Genomic DNA, 21,407 nt, shown 5'->3' with positions numbered 1-21,407 from the left:
TAGGACAAAAAAAGGTCTTCTCATAAATAATTTAACATACTATCTTTCTCTCTTAGATCTCTCACCAGATATCTGTTTCTGAATACAGTGTTTCAGGCTCCATTGCAAAGTATTGGAATTGTATTACTAGAACAGGCTGCCCAGAGAGGTTGTGGAGTCTCCTTCTCTGGAGATATTCAAAACCCGTCTGGATGTGACCCTGTGCAACCTGCTCTAGGTGAACCTGCTTCAGCAGGGGGTTGAACTAGATGATCTTCAGAGGTCCCTTCCAACCCTAACCATTCTGTGATTCTGCGATTCTGTGATATGTTTAAAATAAAATAAAAAAAAAAAAATATTGCAATCAATTTCATTTCAAATTCCATCAGTGTATCAATAAATCAGTACTTTTCATAGAGTCACAGAATGGTTGAGGTTGGAAGGGACCTCTGGAGGTCATCTGGTCTAACCATCCTGCTCAAGCAGGGCAACCTAGAGCCAGTTGCTCAGGACTATGTCCAGGCAGAGTATCTCCAAGGAGGGAGACTCCACAAGCTCTCTGGGCAACATGTTCCAGAGCTCAGTCACCCTCACAGTAAAAAAGTGTTTCCTTATGTTCAGACAGAACCTCCTGTGTTTCTGTTTGTGCCCATTGCCTCTTCTCCTGTTGCTGGGCACTACTGAAAAGAGCCTGCTTCCCTCTTCTTTGCACCTTCCCTTCAAGTATTTATATACATTGATAAGATCCCCCCCAAGCTTTCTCTTCTCTAGGCCTAATGCAGCCCCAGATACCATTAGCCTTCTTTGCAGAAAGGGCACATTGCTGGCTCATGTTCAGCTTGGTGCTCACCAGGACCCCAGGGCCTTTTCTGCAAAGCTGCTTTCCATCTGGGTGGCCCCCAGCATGTAATGGTGCCTGGGGCTGTTCCTCCCCAGGTGCAGGACTTTGCACCACCTCCCCTTGTTGAACTTCATGAGGTTCCTGTCAGCCCATTTCTCCAGCCTGTTGAAGTCCCTCTGGATGTCAGCACAACTCTCTGGCATACCATCCACTCCTCTCAGTTTTGTGTCATCAGCAAACTAGCTGAGGGATCGAGGTGAGGCTGACTGGCCTGTAGTTCCCTGGGTCCTCCTTCATGCCTTCCTTGAAGATAGGAGTGACATTTGCTTTCCTCCAGTCTTTGCGCATTTCTCCTAGTCACCATGATTGATCAAAGATTATTGAGAGTGGCCTTGAAATGACGTCTGCCAGCTCCCTCAGCATTCATGAGTGCATCCCATCAGGGCCCATGGGCTTATGCATGTCCAGGTTGCTTAAGTATTCCCTGATCTGATCCTCTTCCACCTAGGGTACATCTTCCTTGCTCCAGCCTTTCCCCCTGGTCTCAGGGGCCTGGTATTCCTGAAGGCCAGTCTTGCTAGTAAAGACTGAGGCAAAGGCAGCATTCAGTACCTCAGCCTTTTCTGTGTCCTGTGTAACCAAGGCCCCCTGTCTTGTTGAGTAATGGGCCCACATTTTCCCTAGTCTTCCTTTTATCACCTATGTACTTATAGGAGTCCTTCTTGTTGTCTTCGACATCCCTGGCCAGAATCAATTCCATTTGGGCTTTTCCCAAATGGATTCTTGGACATGCATCCCTGGATGCTTGGACAACGTATCTGTATTCCTTCCAGGTTACCCGTCCCTACTTCCACCCTCTGTATGCTTCCTTTTTCTGTTTGAGTTTGGCTAGGAGCTCCTTGTTCATCCACGCAGGCCTCCTGGCTTTTTTGCCTGACTTCCTGCTCGTTGGGATGGACCTCTCTTGAGCTTGGAGGAGGTGATCCTTGAATATTAACCAGTTTTCTTGAGCCCCTCTTCCCTCCAGGGCCATAGCCGATGGGACTCTTGCAAGAAGAACTTTGAAGAGTCCAAAGTCTGTTCTCCTGAAGTCCAGGGTTGTGAGACTGCTTTTTACCCTCCTCCCTGCCCTCAGGATCCTCAACTTCACCATCTCATGATCACTGCAGCCAAAACTGCCTTTGACCTTCACATCCCCAACAAGCCCCTCTTTGTTGGTGATTATGAGGTCCAGCAGAGCACCTCTCCTCATTGGCTCCCCTATCACTTGGAGGAGGAAGCTGTCATTGATGGACTCCAAGAACTTCCTGGATTGCTTATGCCCTGCTGTGTTGACCCCCCAGCAGATATCGGGGTGGTTGAACTTCCCCATGAGGACCAGGGTCTGCTTCTAGTTGGCTATAGAGGACCTCATCAACTTGTTTTTCTTGGTCAGGCAGCCTATAACAGACACCCACTATAATGTCACCTTTACCTGTCCTCTCTATTCCTAACTCGTAATCTCTCAGTTGGCTCCTCAACCATCCCCAGGCAGAGCTCCATGCATTCCAGCTGCTCTCACATATAAGGCAACTCCCCGTCCTCATCTTCCCAGCCTGTCCTTCCGAAAGAGCCTGTATCCCTCCATTGAAACACTTCAGTCATAGAATTCCTTGACACTCATGCCTGTTCCTCTCCATAGAAAACTTTTATAAAAGGCAAAAGATTTATATGACCTGAAGAGAAACCAGATCCAACCATGTCTCCTTGATCCCAAGAAGACTGTAGCCCTGCAACTGTACGCAGATCTCTCTCTCATCATGTTTATTCCCCATGCTGCGTGCATTAGTATACAGGCACTTCAGAGACACACCCCAGCATGTTGAATTCCTGGAGAGGGTTTGGGGGATTTCTGCATAATGGTGACTTGTAGGCACTTCCTCACTTACATGCAAGTGCTGGAGGTGACCCCACCCAAGCCTCATTTTGCTGACTTTGTGATCCCTTCCCATCACACCACCCCATGCCCTTTCCTCATGGACCATGTCCATCACTGCCTCACAGGACTGCTGATCACCCTCTTCGTCCCTTGTCATTCCTAGTTTAAAGCCCTCCTTATGAGGTCAGTCATCCTATTGGCAAAAATAGCTTTGCCCTGCTTAGTCAGATAGATGCCATCTATCCCGAGCAGATGCTGATCTGCAAACAGGGTCCCATGATTGTAGAAGCCAAGACCCTGCCACCAACACCAGTTCTTCAGCCAATTATTGATTTGTTCTATTAGTGCCCTCCTCCTCACACCCTTTTCCCTCACTGGCAGGATTGAGAACACCACCTAGGCCCCCATGCCCTTGACTACTGCCCCCAGAGCTCTGTAGTCACTTTTGATCATGTCCAGGCTTCCCCTAGCAGTATCATTTGTGCCCATATGGAAGAAAAGCAGGGGGTAGTAGTCAGAGCACCAGACAAGCTTCTGCAGTCCCTCCACAGCATCCTGGATCCTAGCCCCTGGCAGGCATCAAACCTCTCTAGTTGATAGGTCAGGTCAGCAGATGGGTGTCTCTGTCCCCCGCAGCAGGGATTGACCCATTATGATAACTTGCTGCTTCTTCCTGGTGGTCTTGCATGGTTTACGGTCAGGTGGACCATGTTCTTTGCTTGAAGGCACATCTGGCTCCCCTTCAACTTTGAGGCCGGTGAACCTATTTTGCAATTATAAGCCCTTAGGTGGGGCAGGAGCCTTCCTCTTGGTGCTAGAAGTCACCGGCCTCCATCCTTCCCCTTCTCCAGAGGTTGAACTTACCATTCTACTACGGGTGGACACTGCCTGCATCTCTGCTGCAAAAGGGGTGTGAGGCTCTTCAAGCTGCTCTCTCTCAGAGAAAATCTGATCTCCCTTCTCCATCTTTGATGCTGTGCAGCCTGCTCACTTCCTCCCATGAATTGTAAGTACTTTCTGGGAATAAAGAGCACAGGGAAGAAAGATGACTATGATTTATGGTAATATCTATTAAGGCTTTATAGAATATAATACATTTGTACTAGTTATCACCTTAAAATTAACCAAGTACTAATTGGTTGGAGCTGCCAACTCAGCCTGCTTATGAGTGTAACACTCTTGTTTATCATGTCTAATATATTGACATAGTATGTCAGATCCTGAATGAAGTTCATTCAGCCTTTTCTGCCATTCTTCTTGTTTGCTCTGGTATGCATGTGTGCTGCTATTCAGGGAGGGTTCACATCTCTGCAAAGACTGCATCTGTGTGCTTTGGGAAATACGTCTCTTGGGTATCTGCCCAATGGCCACTTCTCCAGAAACAGTGGGCTGTGGGAGGGCATTCTTCAATTGAATCTCTCCTAGTATTTTCCTCTTTCTTGGAAACTGGGACAAAATGTTCAAAGCTCTTTGAACCTCTTCTTCCCTTTCCTTTTTTCTCCCTCTTTCTGTCTTTCACTTCCATGTCTCAAAAGGCTGTAACTGAGTTAATTACGGTGTGATAAATCAGCCAGTAAACTTCTATGCATTTTGCTGTGTTTGGGCAGCTCCTGTTCCTTAGTGACAGTTGCTTGGCTCAGCACACTGTAATTATCAACTCAAAACCAAGATGCTTTTAGGTCCTGAAAGCCTAATGGCAGAGACTGAACTTGTCCTCAGCCTCATCATGGCCTACAGCTTTAAAAGTTCCTATTTAGTCATTGTTTGGTTGTGTTTTCACTGTTAGTGAAAGTTCATTAACATGCTGGATCCTGAAGGAAACTGTCATTACCCTAAAGGAGTATGAATCTTTGTTATTCATTAGCTGTTGACATGACATATATAGTTGACTTTTGATTAATGCATCTGTGTTTGTTCTTCACTAAAATAAAGTTTTATTTACTTGTGGAAGGGGATTTATACATTTCTGAAAATTTACAAAGCCCCTATTTAAACAGATGTCTGAAGCAAACTTTGCTGAGCAGCAGACCTGGATTTCTATTGACTGCAGTAGAACTGAGGATCCCTCTGCTTCTGCTTTATGTCCTCTGCTTACCTGTGTTTGGCTTGCTAGCTGGACAGACAGGCTATGTGCTAACTAGATGGCTGGTGCCTGGTGGTCTGCAGCCATGGAGGCATAGATGATAGCATGGGGTTGCCTCTGATCTGCTAAGGGGCAAGCAGCCCTGGGCTTTATTTGGTACAGAACTGTTGCAAGGGACTGTGTGTTGTTGACACTATTTCTCCCTTGTCAAACTTATTTGACATTGTCCAACAGACTCTAAAAGTGAAAGATGTGCAGGCACTGTCATTATATAAGCTTCTCTACTTTAGGAATACTAAAAATTCCAGTGGCGTAGTCACTTTAGTTTGTATGCCTAATTTTATATTGCATTGGAACCTTCTGAACTGAAAGGGGTGAAATTAGTTAATGTTTCAAAGAAATAATCTAAAAGATCACAGAAACAGAGGAGCATACAGCTTTATAGGAAACTGCTGTCTTTGACTCTGCTACCGTGTTATATTGTAGAAATGCTCCGTATGTGTAAAATGTACATGTTCTGTGGCCCAAAATTTAATAATAATGTCTTTAAAACCCTCTATGCATAGTACAAAATAAAATAACAAAGAAGGAGGCCTCCTTCTTATTTGTCTGAAATGTAGAAAAATATAATCATAGAATCTATCATAGAATATCCTGAGTTGGAAGGGACCTACGAGGATCATCAGGTCCAACTCCTAACTCCACACAGAATCACAGAATCATTTTGGTTGGAAAGGACCTTTAAGATCAGCGAGTCCAACCGTTAACCTAACACTACCAAGTCAACCACTAAACAATATCCCTAAGCACCACATCCACTCATCTTTTAAATACCTCCAGGGATGGTGAATCCACCACTTCCCTGGGCAGCCTGTTCCACTGCTTGAGGGGATGTGCCCTAATTCCTGTATGCCCATTCTAGGGCACTTCCACAGTTTCTAAATCATCACTAACGCTTGCGTTCCTGTTGCCGCATGGGTCTCCATCCCCCACCTCCACTGAGCTGGCAGACCGAAGGACCTCACTAGCACTCTGTCCCTCAAACACTGGTGTGCCGCCCCAGGCTTGTCTCTAGCAAGCCTTGTTTTATCCCCTCCCCCCTTCCATACTAGTTTAAAGCTCTTTCAATGAGCCCTGCTAACTCCTGCAGAAAGATTCTTTTCCCCCTTTGAGACAGGTGTACCCCATCTGCAGCCAGCAGGCCTGGTGTTGTGTAGATGGACACATGATCAAAGAACCCAAAATCATGCCGGTAACACCAGTCTCTGAGCCAGGTATTGATCTCCTGGCTCTTCCTGTTTCTTCCTTCATCACACCCTGCAACTGGAGGGATAGAGGAGAACACTACTTGTGCCCCTGAGCCCTTAACCAGTCGACCCAAGGCCCTGAAAGTCTCCCTTAGTTGCCCTCTGACTTCTCATAGCTACTTCCTCACTGCCAACCTGAAATATCAATAATGGATAATAATCTGAGGGCCTTACTAGGGTGGGAAGCTTCCTCTTCACATCTTTAACCCAGGCCCCAGGGAGGCAGCAGACTTCCCTGTGAAGCGTTTCCAATCTGCATATTGGGCCTTCTGTTCCCTGCAGGATGGAGTCTCCCAGGACAATGACCCATCTTTTTTTCTTTATGGATGCTGTTTTGATGCAGGGCTTAGGTCGACTTGACCTCGCCAGCACCTCCAAGCTAGTTGAACCATCCTCCTCCTTACTGTCCTGATCCCCTTGCAGAGCCTCATATCTGTTAGTCAGGGGCACCTGGGATGGTGGGGCAGTCACAGGGGTGACGTGCCTGCTGTGGCAGGCAGGAACTTGCTGCTATTGCCCCTTATCCCTTAAGTCCCTCTGTTCAGCCATGAGGGGAGAGGACCGTGAATCCCCCCTGTCATGTGCCCCATCTGCCTGTTGGGCCTGTCCCAGGGAAGGTAGGGTGCGATTCCCATAGTCTCTCTCGCACTCCCTGATACTCCTCATCCTACTCACCTCCTCTCCAAGTGGAGCTCCATCACCAAGTGGAGGAGTTCCTCTACCTGGGCACACCTCATACAGATGCGCTCACTGCTGCCATCCGGTGCTGGCATGAGAGCAGGGCAGGCACCGCTGCCTGACAGCTGGGTGGCAGTGTGTTTCTCCCCGGAGCTCTGTCTGGGAAGCTGCATCAGTTGTGGCAGGTGCAGACCTTAGAGAGGCCTTGGCTCTCTGCCGGGTGGATGCCATTGTTCCCCAGTCGAGTTGGCAGATCTTTGGCACCCTTCCTGTGCGCCCTGCCGCGCAAACTACCACACCACACCACACCCTGTTTACCCACCCTGGTCGCTGGCACTTCCAAGGCTGCCTTTTGTAGGAGGGGCTGTGGTTGCTCTGGCAACGCCCCCGCTTGGTCAGCGACTCTCCCCGAGAGCTACTGGCTCCTGGCGGCTCTCGCCGCGTTTCCTTACCTCAGGAAAAGTTCCTGTGTGCCGGAGATCTGCCGCTCCGCTGTGGGACGGGCCGGCTCCGGAGCAGCTCCCCTCGGCAACTGACTGCTAGTTGCCATTACACAGTGTTTAAATAAACACAGGGAGATCCCTTATCAATTGCCATCATGGGGAAAACAGACTCAACTTGGGGAAAATTCATTTTATTTATTGCCAATTAAAAATAGAGTAGGATGGTGAGAAACAAAGACAAAAACTGAAACACCTTCCCCCCACCCCCTTTTTTCCAAGGCTCAGCTTCACTCCTTCATTTCCAACTCCTCTACCTCCCTGCCTCAACCCTGAGCAGCGCAGGGAGGATGGGGAATGGGCGATTGTGGTGAGTACATACCAGTTCCTCTTTGCTACTCCTTCCTTCTTACACTTTTCCCCTGCTCCAGCACGGGTCCTTCCCACAGGCTGCGGTCCTTCAGGATAAACCTGTTCCAGCATGGGGCCCTCCATGGGCTGCAGTGTGGATATCTGCTCCATCATGATTTCTTCCACAGGCTGCAGGGGAATATCTGCTCCAGCACCTGGAGCACCTCTTCCCCCTCCTTCACTGACCTTGGTGCAGTGTTTTGTTTTTTTTTTTTTACTCTTTCTTAAATATGCTATCACAGAGGTGCTACTGGCTTTGCTGATTGGCTCAGCTTTGGTCTGGGGTGGGTCCGTTGCAGAGCTGTCTAGAACTGGCTGTGTATGGCATGGGGCAGCCCCAAAGAGGCCACCCCTGCAGCCCTCCCCGCCCACTACCAAAACCTTGCCACGTACACCTAACATACCTTTACATCTGGATGAGGCTGGACAGGGCAGAGGAATCTACGCACAAGAGTTATTGTTGAGTGTTGTTTCATTTAATAGCTAAGAAGTAGCAGTTTCCTTTGTTCTTTGTCCCTTGTATAAAAAAGCACACCTAGTACTTAGTAAACATACAAACCAGATTCTTAGGTTTTGTTATTTTGGAAATTCGGCACTTCAAGCTGTTTCTTCAATGTAAACCAAGCATGACTTCATTTCATAACTTGGATAAACATACAGAGTAGTAATCTCTGGCTATATTTGTGTTTGAGAGGACATCAGTGAGCACCAAAGGCCAAGGTATCTTGATTTTGTATGAGCAATACTTTTGGGCCTGGGGGCATGTCTCTGTTCTGTATTTCAGTGAGACTGAATTTATTTACCATGTTCATCATTATACTTAAGAATGAATGTTTATGCTTAATAGTAAATGTTTGCAAAGGCCTTGACAGAAAAAAATAATGACTTCCTGCTGCAGAAAAAGTAAATGCAAAAAAAAAAAAAAGGATGGAAGCTAGCTAATCCTAAGGGCTTCCTGGGGACAACTGAAACCTGGCACAAGCATGTGATACTGTACTGACTCTAGTGTCATCTCACCTGCTCATGTACCTCTGGGTTTAGTCCTTGATTCTGGCACATGACCACTTGAGCAAAGCTTCCACCTAATGAAGCAAGAGTATAGAACAAGGTCAAGATTTTGTCCTGCCTGACCTGTGACTTGGAGAAACAAGAGGAAACTCTGGGGGATGGTGCGGCGGGCGGCAAGGAAGGCACAGACTCTGAGATCGAGGATGCAAAGGCCTGAAGCCGAAAGGCCTAAGGCTTTTTATTGTTATGCTACTACCCTATTTAACTGCTACAATGCAGGAGTCAGACTAGGCAGTTCAAGATAACATCAACATTCACACGCTAAGCACTCATCACCCATCCTGGGAAGAGCCAGTGTTCTGGACTCAAAACATCAACAACCATTCCTTGTTTTCAGCTCTGTGTTCAGAACTGACCTTCAACACATGTTTACTTCTTTCATGCCTCAAAAAGCCCTGTGAACTGGTCTCGGCTCCTTTATCTTAGAAGCAAGCAAAAACTATTCTCAGTGCAGTGTTCCCAAGCAAATCTTATGCTCCCCAAGTAAAGCACAGCTGTTTGCAGACTGAGGGTCTTCCACATTTCCCCCTTTTTTGTTTATTTGATGATAAGGGTGGTCATGATGTGGGCTTCGGCTTTTCAGAGTCCTCTGATTGCAGACCAGGTCTCTGAAGCAGCACTTGGGACAAAGGCACACAAGCAGGGACGCAGGCACCGCGGAGTTCAGTTCCTGCTAGAGAGAAAGTGAAAGAGATTCCGGGCCTGCTGCCTTCGCCTGTATATTAGGGATTTCTGCCAGGCGGCATTTTTCCACTGTGCTTTGATCTTTCTCACAGCAGGGCAGGAATCTCAGGCATAAACAATTAGGTGCCCTTGAGTCTTATCACAGGCCTATGTTATCTGAATGAAGATGCTCTACTTGTCCAGCACACAAGACTAAATAACAGTTAGTAGTATGATATATGTGTTTTTTGACACCCCAGGTGCAAGTCACTTGAGCGTGTTTACAATCCTCCTCGCCCATCTTCCGTTATATTCCCACATTCTACCCCCTCGCTCAAGAGACTGCTTCTCCTGGGGAGTGCAAAGCTGGACGTGCACATTTGGCTTGCGGGGTGTAGAGCAGAGCAATATACAGAGGCACGCAATAAATACATATAGAAAAAGGAATAAACATAGATATCTATACAATAATGCTGTAGCATCACTAATTACAAAGAAAGGTCAAAGATAAACAAGACTGTGAACAACATCCCTGTAGTGTCCAAATTTACTTGATTCACACGCTCTAGAAGAGATAACTGCTGTGAGAATACTTATCAGCTACTGCATTCCCTTCTACCAGAGGTCCTGGCAAGCGAGTGTGAGACCTAATATGAACAATAAAGCAAGGATGCTGTCATTGCTGAAGCAGAGTTGCAATAGCAAGGAAAAGTTTATACAGCTCTTTATTGCTAATTTCTTTGATAAATGCAGCTTCTAAGCGGTTAATAGCGCCAACAGCATATAGTGAATCTGATACAATATTAATAGGTTCGCTTGCAAACAATGTCAGAGCTAAATGTATTGCAGACAATTCAACAATCTGAGTGGACGCTTCCACAGTAACTGATGTGTGTTGCCATTGTGCTTTTTCTTTCCAGGCTACTACGGCCTTCTTTGTTTTACCTGAGCCGTCTGTAAAAGCCTTTTTTGCATTTGGTATAGGGTGAGGCACTATCACTCTCTGTGGTTGTAAACAGAGGGAAGGTAAGGCTTGCAAGATTTTATTCCGTGGCAAAGTAAAATGGATATCATTCAAATAATCAGCCAGAGCAGCCTGAAATTCAAGGCTGTCCCTCATCAGAGTAATGTGCGTTTCCTTATGAAAGGGTAGGTAAATAATGTCAGGGTCTCGACCTGTCAGCTGCTGTATCCTGAACCGTCCTTTCTGAATCACCATAATGACCATCTCCAAAGGAGTCGTAATTGTTTTTGTAAAGGTGTGTGATAAGAAAATCCATTCCAGGGTAACTAATTGCTGTGATTCTGTCAATTGAGCAAATAGCCCATAAGGCTGGAATTTCGTGTGAATCACAAAAAATAGAAGAGGCAAGTGTAAGATTATACGTCCTGCTTGGGAAGTTATAAGTTTTTGAATTACCAATGCCAATTCCTGTTTTGCTTTGTCAGAAAGGATTTGAGGCGAAGTTAAATCTGAATCCCCCTTCAAGGTGTTAAACAGGGTACTTAACTGTTCAGTAGAAATACCCAGCACAGGACGAATCCAATTAATTGTCCCTAGTAGTTGCTGCAAATCATTTAATGTAGAGATATTGTTTACCAAACGAAGTTGTTGTGGCCGTAAGGTTCTGGTAAACAGTACCCATCCCAAATACTTCCAGGGCGGTTCTGTTTGTATTTTTTCTGGGGAAATATGAAGCCCAAATTGTTGTAAGGAGTCTTTTAGATGATTTACAGTTTTCATCAGTTCTGTCTGTGTCAAAGCTGCAATGAGAATGTCATCCATATAATGGTAAATAAGAGACTGTTTAAAAATACTTCGAGTCGGCTCTATTGCAGCAGAGACCACTAACTGACAAATTGTGTGACTGTTCATCTTTTTTCTTTGCTGTCGGCTTTGGGCAGTTCTTTCTAATATGCCCCATTTGATTACACTCAAAACATTTCATTTCTGCTCGTCCCACAACGAGTTGCTGAGCCAAGGCACTTGCAAGTAAAGTAGCTTTATGCTCTTCAGAACCCACGTTCTGACAGGCTTTAATAAATTCTGCTATACTTTTGTAAGAGTTTTTTAGAGGGCCCAAAATTCTCTGACAATCTGCATTTGCATTTTCATAAGCCAATTGTAATAACAGCGTTTCTACTGTATTTTCATCATCAATCTGCCTGCTCAGTGCTGTTGGTAAGCGATCAATAAATGTAACATAGGGTTCTTGAGCTCCTTGCCTGACTGCCGCAAAAGAGGGCTGGCGTTTCCCTGCCTCCGGAACGCGTTTCAGGCACTTTAAAGCCAATGCAGAGATCTGTTGTAAACGCTGCCGAGGTAACCGTGCCTGTACCTCTGGTATTGCATACTGATTAACTCCCAAATATTCTTGCCTATTTTCCAAAGTGTCTGCAGAAACAGCCTCCTGGTACTCTGCCAGCCACACTGAATACTGTGCAGGTGTTAAAATCATCTGTAAAAGTGACTTCCAATCATGTGGTGTCATAGTATAGGATTCCCCAATGACTGTTACTAAATTTGAAGTATAGTTACTGTGCAAACCATAGTCTCTCACCGCGGCCCGTACTTCCTTAATCATTTCATAACTAAGGTATTGATACTCAGGAGAATGATTTGGACGATAGATTACCGGCATCGCCGTCAGCATGGCAAAATCTCCTTTATGAGCAGCTTCCTCTCTACAATTTTCTGCCAGCGTTTTGTATTTCGTTACATGAGACTCTGATGCCTTTTCAGCAAAGCCAATAGGTGGCTCGGCAGACACAGGATACGGAGGAGCTGTTGGTGTTAACTGTGCTCCGTCCGTAGCCGCTGCCGCTGCTGCTGCCAGCTGCGAGACCCCCCGTGCCGAAGGGACGGCCGCAGCCGTTTCTTTTACCGATGTTAATGGTGGGTATAAATTGGACTGTATGTCTAGATCTGTGAAATCAAGATCATAAGGATCGTCTGATTCTCCGGAGACTGTTTCATATACAGGCTCCTGTTGCTCCTTCACATCCACCAAGGTGTTAATAGGAGTGGATGCCAGAGATTGCAAATACTCCTCTGCAGGCTGGAGTGCAGAGACTGCTATAAAAACAACCCTCCACGTTGCTTCTAAATCCTTTAGAATATCAGACTGCAACGTGTTCCGTTTTTGTATTTCTACCCCCACTTTCGCCCAAATCTTTGCATCGTAAGTCCCTGATACAGGGAACCAGGTACAGTTGTCTTTGATCCACACTAATAACTGCACCAATTTCGCTAATTGGACCTTATAGCCCTGTTCGCGTAATATACGCTGTAATACCTCAGTGTAGAGCTTATGCTCTTGGGAACTAGCCTGTCCCATGTTTATTGCGATCGCGGAACTCACTGATCCTGGGGACTCTCCGGTCCTGGAGATTCTCCGATCCTGGGGATTCTCCGATCCTGGGGACTCTCCGGTCCTGGGGACTCACTCTCCGGTCCTGGGGACTCACTCTCCGGTCCTGGGGATTCTCTGATCCTGGGGATTCTCTGATCCTGGGGACTCTCAGGTCCTGGGGACTCTCCAGTCCTGGCGCGCGCTAGCCCCTGACAATCCTTCGATCAGAGTCGCCGCCGCTTCTTCGTTAATCTTCAACCTTGTTCGGGCGCCATTTGCGGCGGGCGGCAAGGAAGGCACAGACTCTGAGATCGAGGATGCAAAGGCCTGAAGCCGAAAGGCCTAAGGCTTTTTATTGTTATGCTACTACCCTATTTAACTGCTACAATGCAGGAGCCAGACTAGGCAGTTCAAGATAACATCAACATTCACACGCTAAGCACTCATCACCCATCCTGGGAAGAGCCAGTGTTCTGGACTCAAAACATCAACAACCATTCCTTGTTTTCAGCTCTGTGTTCAGAACTGACCTTCAACACATGTTTACTTCTTTCATGCCTCAAAAAGCCCTGTGAACTGGTCTCGGCTCCTTTATCTTAGAAGCAAGCAAAAACTATTCTCAGTGCAGTGTTCCCAAGCAAATCTTATGCTCCCCAAGTAAAGCACAGCTGTTTGCAGACTGAGGGTCTTCCATAGGATGGGATGGAGGGGGATGCTTGAGTGCCTCTCAAAGCCCCTCATTCAAGTGTTACACTCCATTTCTCATATTTCCTTTTTCTTTGACTCGCCATCATCAACATTCATTCCTTTTCCCAAATCTCCCTTTCTCTTCATAACTTTCCCACATCTCTCTCTCTCTCTCTCCCTCTCCCTCTCCCTCCCTCTCCCTCTCCCTCTCCCTCTCCCTCTCCCTCCCTCTCTCTCTCTCTCTCTCTCTGTCACTTTGTCTTCTCTTATCCAGAGGCTGAGGGAGGCTGAGTGGGGACCAGGGAGAAGAGAGAGAAGGAAAGGGACAGTGTGAGTAGTGAAGAGGGTACAATAATGGACGTGAGAGAGGGAATAAGGCAGGAAAGGAAAGTGGAGAAAGTGTTAGTAAAAGACAAAAGTGTGGATGAAGGGAGAAAGAGACAACTGTCCAAAGGTATGAATGAAAGTGTAAAGTAGCATGGCTTCATCCAAGTTGATGGAGTAGCTTGCAGTATGATGCATAGATATGAAACTTAAATTTGGGCTGTTACTTGTTCTGTACAGTGAGAAAGCCAAGAAGGACCATTTCTCCAGCCCCTCACACTCCAGCTGGCTTTTGGTCGGCACAAGAAGATGGACAGAGCCACAGCCTGCCTTGCCACCATCTTTCACACTGATAAAAGCTGGAAGTTAGTCTTGAGCTTATGAGATTTTGGCCTGCCTGCCCTGCTAGGGCCATATGTGGGCTAGTCAGAAGCTGGTCACGAAATGGTCAAGGCTATTATGACTTATCAGACGGTTGCCTGGAGAATTATGTCCACAGCAGACCTAAGTAATGAAACTGTCAGCAATGACACTGAGATGGTTCTGACCTACCATACCTGATTGTTTGTAGCAGGATAAGTCTTTTTAACTGTTCAGGCTTAATCACGTACATGGAAGCAATTTTCCCCCAACATTGACAGCTTTATCTGATATTTATTGGAAGGATTTCTAAAGCTCCAAAATGCTCTGCAAGAAATGGTTTGGTAGTTACGTTTATTAATACACTGGAATCAGTTTTCTGAGATGCTGCCTCCCTGTCAGGATGTTAGATTTGCCCAAGACGATTATTTATAGTTTGCTTCTGTAAGATAAGGATGATCCCCAGTCCTTGTTCACTGTTAGATTGTTAACAACATTCTACATTGAATCAGCTAACATAATCACAGAAACACAGAATGGTTAGGGTTCGAAGGCGCCTCTGGAGACCATCTAGTCCAACCTCCTGCCAAAGCAGGTTCGCATAGAGCACGTTGCACAGGGTCGCATCCAGGCAGGTTTTGAATATCTCCAGAGAAGGAGATTCCACTGTCCTGTCACTGGGCACCACTGAGAAGAGTCTGGCCCCATCCTCTTGATACCTGCCCTTAAGGTATTTGTAAGCATTGATAAGATCCCCCCTCAGTCTTCTCCAGGCTAAACAGACCCAGCTCTCTCAGCCTTTCCTCATAAGAGAGATGCTCCAGTCCTCTGATCATCTTTGTAGCCCTCCGCTGGACTCTCTCCAGTAGTTCCTTGCCTTTCTTGAACTGAGGGCCCAGAACTGGACACAGTACTCCAGATGTGGCCTCACTAGGGCAGTGTAGAGGGGGAGGATAACCTCCCTCGACCTGCTGGCCACACTCTTCCTAATGCACCCCAGGATCCCATTGACTACTCGTGATAACCTTGATTCCTGTCACATATATATAATGTTTGATTCTGTCATTCTCTGTCCCAAGTCCTTTTTCTTTCCTTCTGCCCAGGAGCAAATCAACTTCTTCAAAAAGGTCAGCAATTTCTTAGATCATCTCAGTGAACAGGTATGTAGGGATTTGACTTTGTTTCCTTCAAAAATCTAATAAGCACCCACTTCACCCACAACTGTACACAGGTTCAAGAATGGCCTGATCTGTACTTCAGAATAAATCTTTTAAGGGCAGCAGACAGTGTCAAAAGCCTTGCTGAAGTCAAGGTAGACAACACCCACTGCTCTCCCCTCATCTACCCAGCCAGTCATTACATCATAGAAGGCCATCAGATTGGTCAAGCATGATTTCCCCTTAGTGAATCCATGTTGACTACTCATGATAACCTTCTTTTCCTCCACATGCTTAGAGATGGCATCCAGAATGAGCTGTTCCATCACCTTTCCAGGGCTGGAGGTGAGGCTGACTGGCCTGTAGTTTCCTGGGTCCTCCTTCTTGCCCTTTTTGAAGACTGGAGTGACATTGGCCTTCCTCCAGTCCTCAGGCACCTCTCCTGTTCTCCATGACCTTTCAAAGATGATAGAGAGTGGCTTGACAATAACATCTGCCAGCTCCCTCAGCAGTCCTGGGTGCATCCCATCGGGGCCCATAGATTTGTGGGTGTCCAGTTTGCCTAAAAGTTCCCTAACCCGATCTCATCGACCAAGGGAAAGTCTTCCTTTCTCCAGACTTTCTCTCTTATCTCCAGGGTCCGGGATTCCTGAGGGCCAGCCTTAGCAGTAAAGACTGAGGCAAAGGTGGCATTCAGTAACTCTGCCTTCTCTGTATCCTCCATCACCAGGGCATTCTCCTCATTCAGCAGTGGGCCCACATTTTCCCTAGTCTTCCTTTTGCTGCTCATGTACTTGAAGAAGCCTTTCTTGTTGCCCTTGATGTTCCTTGCCAGATTTAATTCCAAGTGGGCCTTAGCTTTCCTCATTGCATCCCTGCATACTCTGGCAACGTTCCTATATTCCTCCCAAGTGGCCTGTCCCTTTTTCCACATTCCATAGACTTCCTTCTTCCATTTGGGGTTTGCCAGAAGCTCCTTGCTCATCCATGCAGGTCTCCTGTCCCCTTTGCTCAATTTCTTACTCATAGGGATGCACTGATATTGAGCTTGGAGGAAGTGATGCTTGAATATTAACCAGCTCTCATGGACCCCACTACCTTCTAGAGCCCTAACCCATGGGATTCCCCCAAGTAAGTCCTTGAAGAGGCCAAAATTAACTCGGCTCAAGTCCAGGGTTGTGACCCTACTTATTGCCCTGCTTCCTCCATGCAGGATCTTGAACTCCACCAGCTCGTGGTCACTGCAGCCGAGGCTGCCCCCAACCTTCACATCCCCAACCAGACCTTCGTTATTTGTTAGCACAAGGTCTAGCAGCGCACCTCTCCGCGTTGGCTCCTCCACCACCTGTGTCAAAAAGTTATCGTCAATGCTCTGCAGAAGCCTCCTGGGCTGTGGGTGCCTAGCTGTGTTGTCTTTCCAGCAGATATCAGGGTGGTTGAAGTCCCCCATGAGAACCAGGGTCTATGATTGTGAGGCTACTTCCAGCTGTCTGTAGAAGGCCTCATCTACTTCCTCTTCCTCATCAGGTGGCCTGTAGTAAACACCCACAACAGTGTCACCCGTATTAGCCTGCCCCTTAATTCTTACCCATAGGCTCTCGACTCATTCTTCATCCACCCTAGGCAGAGCTTGATACATTCCAGTTGCTCTCTCACATAAAGGGCAACTCCACCTCCTTGCCTTGCTGGCCTGTCCTTCCTAAAAAGTACGTACCCATCCATGACAGCATTCCAGTCATGTGAGCTATCCCATCATGTCTCTGTAATTGCAATGAGATCGTGGCCCTGTGACCGCACATAGATCTCTCATTCTTCCTGTTTATTCCCCATGCTGCGTGTGTTGGTGTACAGGCATTTCAGAGAGGTAATCGAGCGTGCAGGCTTCCCAGGAGGCGTGCAAGAAGATCCACCATAGCCATACATACTCTTGAGGTGGTTGGCCTTCTGGTCTCCATCTTGGGAGGCAGCTAAGGAACATTTGTCGCTGCTCTGGTTGACCTGGCTTATTCCCCAGTTGGATGCGATGGCATGAGCATTACCACTCTGGACCCCGTTCCCCCAAGTCCTTCAGTTTAAAGCCCGTCTCACTAAGTTGGCCAGCTTGCTGCCAAAGCTCAGTTGTTAAGAGTTGCTTCAGGGAAGAGTGAGAGAGAAATAACCTTTTGGCTGGGAATATAGGTTTCAGGTTCAGTAGGGTCTTTTACTTACTATGTTGATGTCTTTTTTTTGGTTGTTCAGACTCCTCTCCCTCAGAATTTAGGGTTTCCTATCTTTCCTTTGGACATACAAATAATGTGACTCGTCTGCACTGTTCAGTGGCTTAAAGTATTGACATTGAAGCATGGGAACAACCGCTTTGCTAATATTTGTTCTTGCACACAGAGATACTATTTCAGACCCTTTTTAGGCTTACAATTCAAGTTTGCAAGAGCTTGCTCAGTATTTGATCTTAAAACCCTTTTCTGTGTTTCTTTATCATAAGCAAAAAGCTAAAAAAAAAAAAAAAAAAGGAAGGTCAGCTCACCCCAGTACTTGGTAAAGCAGGGATATGCTTTAAATATCCAGCTTGGTCAGTCAACTACAGGCTTGAACCAAGATTTTGGATGAAACTGTGATCTCAACAGGGTAAGCAAGACCTTTGCCATCAACTTCACTAGGATCACAATTTCACCCTTCCACTTCTTTATGTCTGTCCAGTGTGGCATGGAGACTCTGTTTCTGATTTAGATTTATGGAGCTAAGTTGTATAATCCTGAGGAGAAGAAACTGGACTCCACACAATCCAATGTGAATCAAAGTGAAGACGCTTTATTAAGCACAGGCTGTCCCTTTTATACATTTGTACTTTCCCTGGCTGCAAGCATGTGCATTGCTATTGGTTAATATTACCGTCCACACTTCAAGCACACTCTTCTTTGATGTGTTGATTGGTTACTGCTCTGCCACTGGTCCTTTTTTGATTGGCTCCATCAGTTCCTGTTTCTTCTCCTCCGTGTTCGGCTCCCCTCAGCTACTCCCTCAATTCTTGTTTGCTCAACTGCTGTTTTTCCTCATCTCTTCTCTCCAAGGTCAGCTTATTGACACTAACTACATGACTCTTGTCATGCAGCTAGGCCCTCACTCCATACTCTCATACTTCTGGCTCACTACATGACCATTCTCCTCCAGAAACCCCTCTACATAATCCCTATTTAGCTATTAAATAACTTATTTGCCTTTATGTAATAGCTCAAAGAATAGTGGAGGAAATAAGGAGTCCTTGCCTCCACTTGTACATACCATGCAAGGATCTGTCAGAGGCCTAGGGCTGTTAGTGAGGTTTCCATCTTCCTTTAAGCCCAACTCGCCCAAAAGGAATGGGAAGGTTTATAAGTCACAAATTCATTTCTTCCCCTTCTGGCATAGATGGGGCAGAAGAACCCAAGAGGATATGGTTCAGCATAAAGTCCAGTGACCTGCTTTTTCTTTATATCTCCTGCATATCTTGTACCATGTTTGTTGTTGTTCTTTTGCTATTTAAAGAGAGAAAAAGATGTAGGATTGGAAGAGGTGACATAGGTTACTGAGTCGAAGCCTTTCACTATTACAGGAAGCCACACATCAAGTGTTAAAGGCAGGAGCAGCCACAAGAACCTCAGGTCTCCTCAAGCCACATGGAAAATCTCAACATCCATTAACACTTTTAGCCCCTTCTACATAAGGCACCAAAACCTATAAAAAGAAATATGATGCAGCCAACAAAACACTGACATTCCCCTTTTCAACTGTCTCTCGGTATACTACAAAACTGGATAGCAGAAGTCTTGTGTCTCTGAAGCTTGAATTTCTAACTGTTGGATTGTTCCTGCCCTGTCATACAGCCCCTTCCATTAGTTTATCAAGGTGGATGTTGCAAATAACTAAGATTCTGCTGCCAAGGCCTTCTCTGGAAGGCTGCTCCACACCTCACTCTTCTAATGGTTGGAAATTTTCTTTTTAATCGGTAGCCTAAATTAACTCATGACCAGTGTACACCCACTTGATCACGTTATCCTCCAACAGAGAGAATTCTTCTCTCTTCCTGGAATTTTTGTCTTAAGTGTATTTAGAAATAGTAATCCTGTCCCCTCCCAGACTGTTTTGGAGGGTTAAACAAGCCAAACTGTCAGAGTTCTCTGTTTTCCTTCTCCTCCTATAGCCTTCTCCAGATTTATTTTAGTTTGAATGTCTCTTTCTGGTACATAAATCACTATAACTGTGAGGAGTAATTTCCAAATGAGATTTTGCCCATTCTTGGATCAGAGGTACTTCCCTGCCTCTAATGAAAACATGCCACATGGTACATCCTAGACTCACATAGCCTATGTCATATTGGCACACAGTCACTTTATTGTCAAACAGTGCCCTGGGCCACTCTCATCTTCTACTGCTTCCAAATGAAGAACATCCCCTTTATCGAAGTGTTTTTATTTCAGTCTCTAAGTGAAGTTCATACTGGCATATTTTGTACCTCTAGTGGTTGAGAAAGACCGTTGTCTATCTTTTATTTTTTGCTTCTTTGGGGCTGCTTTTTTTTTAAAAAAAAAAAATAATAAAATTCAGGTCTTGTCTAAGTTGGTGATGAGTAAAAAACTAAAGAAACAGAATCATGGGACCAAAAAGTAAACAGATGACAGAGTGAGAAAGAATTGTAAATAAGTTTATTCATTTTTTTGTGGCTTTGTTTCTTTGTTTTGTTTCTTGATCACTTCTATTTAATGTTAACATTAAATGAGTATTGTGTAAAAGGATATCTTTTTGAAGCATGGAGGTCCCATGCACTTTCAGTTAAGATGTGAGAAGTTATGCTTCTGAGTCTCCCAAGAAGAAAAACTAAGGATTACACAATTTGATATTCCAAGCAAATTTTAAAATACCCAGCTTTCAGACCTTCTCACTAAATGCTAAGGGCAAAAACTCTTTTGAGAAACCATTTTGACCCTGGAAGTATTACAATTCTTAGCAAATAGGCCGGGTTCTGTTCTCCACTGTTGCTCAGCGAATTCAGAGTAGCAGCTTTGAAGACAGTGAAATAACATTAGTATTAGAGTAGTGAAAAGGCAAAGAGCATCTAGCCCACTAGGCACAGTTCTTTCATCTATGAGCCTAATGCCTAATATTGTACAGCACTATATTTATGGCAACTGCATAATACACATTTTCTGGTGACTCCATATATGAAATGTTTGCTAAAAGATAATGCCAGTAAAATTTCCAGTACCAAGTGACTATTTGCAAAGAAAATTAATGCATAACAACAATGGACTAAAAAAAAGAAAAGGCTGGTTTATTGTTATTTGGGCTGTAGCTAGCCAGGCAAGCACCACCATACAAACATTTACAGTGAGGAACAAGTGTCTGTCAATTCAGAAAGGACAATAGCAGCAAACACCTGCAGGTCTCAGCTGTCACTACAGAGCTTAAGACCTGTATGAGGGAGTTTGGTGGAAGCTGCACTCAAGAAAACAAGAAAGTGTTGCTGAGAAGTCAAGCAGCTTGTCAAGGCATCCTTGTAGATGTATGCATTGAATTGTCACAGTTTGAAGGTATAGTTTGAAGGCTTTTTATTAGTTGGTATTTTTGCATCTGTTGCTCAGGAAATTATCTGCTTCCCTACATAGACTTTTCAGCTCTCCTCCTCCATCAGAGGCATCATGTACAGTGCAGGGAGGATAGAGGGTTCCAGCAGCCCTGGAGGATGTGTACAGATGATTTTGTGCAACTGGAAACAATGCAGGAAATAATGGGCCAGCTACAGAGATGTAAATCTGAATTAGCTCCATTGAAGTCAGTGCAGTTACTCTGAACTCACACCAACATAATTGCAAACAGAATTAAGTCTAATGATTTTAGAGGGCTTTTAGGAGCTTCCTGAAGGCCACCACTATGTCAGCAGTTAGAAACTTGTATACACCAGGACACAGTGTTATTCTGATGCTAAAGGATTAGCAATATAGCTTGATACTTGTTACTACTAGCCCATGCTGGAGTATATTTTGTTGTGTGCAGGAAGCATGCTCTTTCCCCAGATAATTCCTGACTCAGTGTTTTCTCCTGAATCAGTTTCATGACCTGCTCAATTCTACACAGACAGGCCAAATTCAGCTTTGGCTCAAGCAA

The 21,407-nt window shown here is 45.5% G+C and overlaps 1 non-coding gene across 1 annotated transcript; it reads right to left on the bottom strand.

Moving 5' to 3' along the window:
* Positions 1-2,444: 2,444 nt before the first annotated feature.
* Positions 2,445-2,555, bottom strand: LOC137677204 (U5 spliceosomal RNA). The gene has a single exon (XR_011050241.1). It is a non-coding gene; the product is annotated as a U5 spliceosomal RNA (small nuclear RNA).
* Between the last annotated feature and the right edge of the window lie 18,852 nt (positions 2,556-21,407).

This window comes from Nyctibius grandis (assembly GCF_013368605.1).
Source record: "Nyctibius grandis isolate bNycGra1 chromosome W unlocalized genomic scaffold, bNycGra1.pri SUPER_W_unloc_2, whole genome shotgun sequence".
NCBI classification, from domain to species: domain Eukaryota; kingdom Metazoa; phylum Chordata; class Aves; order Nyctibiiformes; family Nyctibiidae; genus Nyctibius; species Nyctibius grandis.
The sequence above is the reverse complement of the archived record's forward strand: the minus strand, read 5'-3'. Positions and strand labels throughout refer to the sequence as shown.